The sequence below is a fragment of the Erythrolamprus reginae genome, chromosome 1, assembly GCF_031021105.1.
Source record: "Erythrolamprus reginae isolate rEryReg1 chromosome 1, rEryReg1.hap1, whole genome shotgun sequence".
NCBI classification, from domain to species: domain Eukaryota; kingdom Metazoa; phylum Chordata; class Lepidosauria; order Squamata; family Dipsadidae; genus Erythrolamprus; species Erythrolamprus reginae.
Genome location: NC_091950.1, coordinates 233,224,795 through 233,231,413, shown reverse-complemented (window position 1 = coordinate 233,231,413; position 6,619 = coordinate 233,224,795).

Genomic DNA, 6,619 nt, shown 5'->3' with positions numbered 1-6,619 from the left:
CTGGATGCCATCTCCACCACCACGGAGAAAGTGTGTTGGTCTTACCTGATATACCTCTTCTCATGGGGTGGAGATAGCATCCAGTCCCTCCCTGAAAACTGCCATGAGCAATGCACCTTGCAACGAGACACGTCAAGTCTGTCACTTTACCTTAACCAAAAGCTGGGAAGACCTAGCAACAGAGAAGTGTCCTAACAGTTCTGATGACTCAGTCCAATCAATGAGTAGGCTGATTGGACTGAGTCTGGATGCTACATACACCAGTGAAGGGCTACCAAATTTTTTACTACCACACTGTGGACGTGGCTATGCAGGATGCCCTGTATTTTCTTTCAACATCTTTCAGTGCAAATTGGGTGCTCTGGGGTGGAGCTCCATTTTTGCTACCCCCACTGCATTCCGCCCCGTCCGGGCAGTAGCCCACTCCTGACCTACACCAAGGGGTGGGCTGCTAGCCGGAATGCTAAATTGGGCTTGCTGCTACAGCTCGTGAATGCTAGTGGAGCCAGCACGACTTTGCTTCTACACCTGTGGAGGTAGCCGCCCCAAGTCTGCGGAGAGGGGCGGCATACAAATCTAATAAATAATAATAATAATAATAATAATAATAATAATAATAATAATAGTAAAATTGCGCACAGAACCGCAGATGCGCCCGTGTTCCAGTATGCGTGGAAGCAAAAAAACTTGCCGAAACACCGGTGCACCTGCGGCTCCATGCACAATTTTTCTACCTCCATAGGTGCAGAAGCAAAATCACGCTGGCCCCGCTAGCACTCATGAACCACAGCAGCAAGCCCAATTTAGCATTCTGGCTAGCAGCCCAACTCTGCCTCCACTCTATGAAAAGAGTTGTATCAGGTAAGACCAATGCCCTTTCTATATGGATTGTATTTTCCTCTTTATAATTCTCAAATCTTTTATAGCCTTCTGACTTAAAGTACAGCTAAAAAATACAAGGATTCCTGTGTCTATCTCCCTTCTGCACAAAAAACAAAACTTCCCTATACAGTAGTCCCTCGCTATACCGCGCTTCACCTACTGCGGCTTCACTTCATCGCGGGTTTCTGAGGAAGTCGATCGGCAGATTTAAACAGCCCACCGAACTCGATCGGCAGGTTTTTTAAAAAAAAAATATATCTAAAATTGTAAATACTGTATTTAAATACTGTATCTAAAATAAATACTGTGTGGGAAGGGTTTATAAACACTTAAAACAATGAAAACTTACCAAACAATTACAATATAAATACTTAAATAAGTACTATCAGTCTTTAAATTCCCCATCACGGATTTCACCTATCGCGGCCAGGTCTGGAACGTAACACCAGCGATAGGTGAGGGACTACTGTATTGCTGCATTTTCATTTAGTAGTATTTTTCTGGGCTGTAAGTTTTTGTTTTATAGAACAAAGTAAACACAATATCAGTTACAGAAACAAACTTAAAAGAAGAATCAGCTTCTCAGAATATGTAAAATAGTGTATTAAAACCATGCATGTGAAAGTGTTTATGTACACTCATTAGAAAATTACCTAGGACAAACCATGTATAATTTAAATTCTTGCAGATGATAATATTTATGGTCTAAAATGAATTATGCCAATGACCTTAAATCATTTTTCAGAAGTGACCCTGTCTATTAAAGCATACACAACAGAATATGATCCCAATATTGCAAAATATTAAAATATTTTACCTTTCTGCGTTTTATGTGACATTTTCTACCCAAAAGTAAATAGCATGATGAAGATATAAAAGTCAGTTTAAGTTATAAATAGAACACAAATCCAATCTGAACCTAATTTTATTATATAATTATATAGATACACTGGATAAAATAATTACATGACCTGAGATTATTCATATAGCATGCCAAAAGCATATTAAGAGGTCACAAGGTAAATCAGGACAGATTATAAGTGAAAAAATTATGTGAGAGCACAGTCACCAGGATTAAGAAATACAACCATAATCATGGTAATAACAACCAGCAACACAAACACAATTAGTGCACCATCCTCCACAGTGACTAGTTTCATCTCCACAGGCTCACAGACTGTGAGTTTCCACAAAAGACATGCTACTCATTAAATTCTGCTCTGTGTTTTTCTATCATAAAACTTTCCTTTAACACGCATAAGGTATCTTATAATTAATACTAGTCACAGTTCACAGTATTTCAATCAGATCTAACCAGAACAGGGGGTTTTTTCTCCACTTTCTCATCCAAAGTGTGGAACAATCACTTTCAGAAAGCTCTTGAAATTTATGACGTTGGCTCCTATCTTTGCTATGAAACTTTTCGAAATTGCATCCCAAGTAACTTCAAGCTACAATTTGTAAAACACCAACTCGGTTTTTTTCTACATTGAGCTACATTTCTTGATTCACTGCAGAATCTAAGTACACAGAAATCAATTAAACTAAGACTAAAACAACTGCATTGGTTTTATACTTTAAGAAATGCTGCAAAATATTGTGATATTGTCCTATGTCATTTTCAGAGCTGGTTACATGTGCTACTTAAAAATTAAAATACCTGAAAAGTGGAGGGGGGGAGAGAATAATAATAAGCCACTGGAAGAAGATTGCACAGACTGACTACAAACAATGGTGTGAACAAAATTGCAACAGTCATGCACTGGAATATCTGCAAAAAATACTATTTGCCTGCAAGCAAGAACTGGTAGGACCACAAAACAGACAAAAGAATACAAAATGAAGAAACTAAAGTGGTCTATTTAACACTTTAGAATTCAAACAGATAAGCACCTGCCACAACAATTGAAACCTAACAATTGTCAGTAAGAAAGACAAAAAAATTAGGGTAGTGGACATGGCAATACCTGGAGACAGCGGAATAGCAGGGAAAGAACTGGAAAAGATAACAAAACAAAGATAGCAAAGATCTCCAAATAGAAATAGAATGGCTGTGGGGAAAGAATTCAAAAATAATACTACGTAGTAACAGATTCCCCAAAGTATCTGAAGAACCACTTGGACACCATCAACACTGACAGAATCATGTCAATTACAAAAGGCAGCTTTAGTTGGAACAGCTTACATTTTGCAACAATACTTTTAATGCTATCAAACAACACGTTTGCCTATCCCAAGCCCTTGAGAAAGACTCGATGGGTGGATAAAAATGCCAGATCCAGTCTAAACATCTGGCTGACTGTGACACACAATAATAATAATTCTATGCTACTTTAATCATTGTAAGGTCCTTGGTTAGCGCTGGAATTGTCACAATCTGAAATCTATTCGTAGATTACCCAAACATAATAAAAGCAACTATTTCTGATTCCTGTCTTTTTACATATTTGCTAATTTGTGATATTTTAAGCCTCTAGGCCTCCTTAAAGTGATACTGTAAGAGCTTATATTTACCATGGTGCATGATATATTGTATGTGTGGTAACCATTCTTATTTAAATTTGGTTCAATTTATAATATGTAGTCCTCAGTTAACAATTGTCCTATTTAGCAGCCATTCAACTTACAACAGTGCTGAAAAAAGTAGGTTTACAACCAGTCCTTGAATTTGCAACCAAATTCAAATCCTCCCCCCACAAAAAAAACTAAAAACAAGATGGCAAAGTATGTGCAGTGCTGAAACTTGGCTTCTGCATGCCCAGAAGAAAAAACACCTGAGAAAAAATTCCCCAAACAAAAAAATTCAAAAAAAAAATGGTGGTTTCCACACACCAGCACCAATCAAACCAGTTCCATGACATCGTCATGACGTCACCAGCCAGTTGCTACCAGTTGGGATAACCAGCCTGAAATGGGAGGAATCCATCACTGATACAACATGAATGGGTCCCTCCCCCAAAAAATAGATCAAACAACTTTATCCATTTTACATTTATCCATTGAACTTCATCCCTTAAACAGTCTATCAAAACATTGTATTTTATTCTACTAAAGTAGTGATGGCGAACCTATGCCACAGGTGCCACAGGTGGCATGCGGAGCCATATCTGCTGGCACACAAGCCGTTGCCCTAGCTCAGGTGCAACATGCATGTGTGTGCCCGCCAGCTGATTTTTGCCTTATACAGAGGCTCTGGAAGGGTGTTTTTGGCTTCCAGAGAGCCTCGGGGGGGGGGGGGGAAGGACGTTTTTACCCTTCCCCAGCTCCAGGGAAGCCTTTGGAGCCTGGGGAGGGTGAAACACGAGCCTACTGGGCCCACCAGAAGTTGGGAAACTGGCTGTTTCCAGCCTCCAGGGGGCCTCTAGGGAGGTGGGGGAAGGTGTTTTTGCCCTTCCCAGGCATTGAATTATGGATGTTGGCACTCACGCATGTGCGATTCCATGGGTGCATGCTCTTTCAGCACCTGAGGGAAAGAAGGTTGGCCATCACTGTACTATAGGATACAAAGTTCCTTCAGAGATCTTTACTATTCTTCAGTTCATAACATCTAGTCCAGGATCATTATGTGTTGGATTTCAAACTCACTTCTAACTAATCTCATCAGTTTAAAGATGGCAACTCCTAAACATACAAATATAAAACTGCTAGATAAAAATAATGGAGCATAAGACGATATTAGACAGGAAGCTAGATGAAGGAGGGAATATGTTGAGTGGAAATATAAATATTGTAAAATCCAAATCCTAAAATCAAATCCTTATAATCCAGAGATTTGAACACATTGCAACTATAGATCATTTGTTTTAACCCTATTTCCTAATGGAAAGTGGGCGTCTACAGAGATTCTCAATTATCCCAGTCATGGCTGTCCCAAGGTGGCATTTCAAAGGGCAACTGGACTTCCTTTGTTTTTCCTTGAAAACATTTCATTTCTCATCCAAGAAGCTTCTTCAGTTCAGTTGGTGAACTGAAGAAATTTCTTGGATGAGAAACAAATTATCTCAAGGAAAACCAAAGTCCAGTTGCCTTTTGAAAAAGCACCATTGGGACAAACTGGGCTCTGCTTTTCTGATAGCAGAACAAAACCCCAACATAAAGAAAACAAACTCTGCAAACTGCCCTAGATTATTTCTAAAATTAGCAAAATTCTCCTAAGAAATTTAGTTAATGAAACTAAACTTCTCTATAAAGACATGCTTCAGGGGGGGGAAATATGTACGCTAAATAACATTAATTTTGCAAATGGTTACCACAAAAATGTTTCCAGGCTTGATGTATCAATAGTCTTGGACAGAATATAATCATAAAATATTTGCTTCTTGAAAACTTGAATGATTTAATTAGAAGTCAATTCATATTGAACAATATTTTTAACTATCATTATAACGCCACTTCATCTCCAAACTGCAAAACTATTTATCCACCTCTAGGTGTTTTTGTCTTAAAAAAACATTAGACTAATGTAATTTTAAGATAGTAGGGCATTAAATCCCCAAGCAGAGGAAACATCCTGCAAATAGAGGAAATACATTATTTCCCTTTTTTTTCCTGACATCCTCAGTGACTCAGTAAAAGTAGCTGAGGAAAAAAATGCAGGGTTTTACAGGATGCAGCCATCCAAAATGGAAAATACAGACCTTTTTTAAAAAGCAAAAATGGTAGAGAAGTTATAAAGCTATAAATAGATACCTAAGATAATTTGGTAAACAAAGGCAGTCCTCGGGTTGCAACTACTCATTCAGCAATGTTCAAGCTTATGGCAGCATTGAATGACGGGGCCTTAAAATGAGTCCTTGGATTCCAGTCATTGTAACATCCTCACAGTCATGTGATTGTGATCTCAGCACTCAGTGCCTGATTGGCAACTATGACATTGCAGCAAGTCACTATCATATGATCACAATTTCTCACACTCTGTGTCGGCTTCCTACAAATGAAGTAAATGGGAATGCCAGCAGAGTCACAAATCACTCCAATTCCCACCATTTATCTGCCTGCTCATGCTTCATAGGCCCCACCTATGGCACTCACTGAAATTCTCCTGTGCCACAAGTACACCTGCTAGACAGTGCTCTATAATGTCTGGTCACAGAACCCATGAAACCACCAGCGCTCACTCTTGCCTGCCTACAGAACCAGCCTGAAGTACCCACACGCCCCTATGATCCATAATGCCTGCCTGTGGCAGCTGTGTATCCCCACAGCGCCTACGTACAATCAGCAGCAGCTATATTCCTATCAGTACTGTGTACATCTGTCTGTGGCACTCACACACCACCTGCATTCTGTACCCCCTTGTCCTATTCCTAACATGGAAACTGGATAAATTAAACAATAATAATAACTGAAAGTTGTTTGTAAGAATTGAAGTGCACATAGTGCTAACAAAATATGCAAATCCTTATAAACGGCTCCATTCTTGAGATGAATGCAAAATAATTGGATGTACAATTCCATTATGTAAGTAGATGAAAATGGGTCTGCTTTTGAACAGTTAATGTGGTTACACAAGAATATCAATAATATTCCTAAATAGGCTTAGCTATAAAATTGTGTAAATTTTTAATATCAGGAAATCAACTATCAGTAGGTTCAGTTTTTAAATGCAGTACATAATAGCAACTGAACTGTAGTTATGCTACTTAATTTGGAATATGCAATTTATAACAGATTTTTTTTACTTAAAATCTGCCAATAAACCATATGTACAATCCTATCTAATTCCATAAAATTCCTT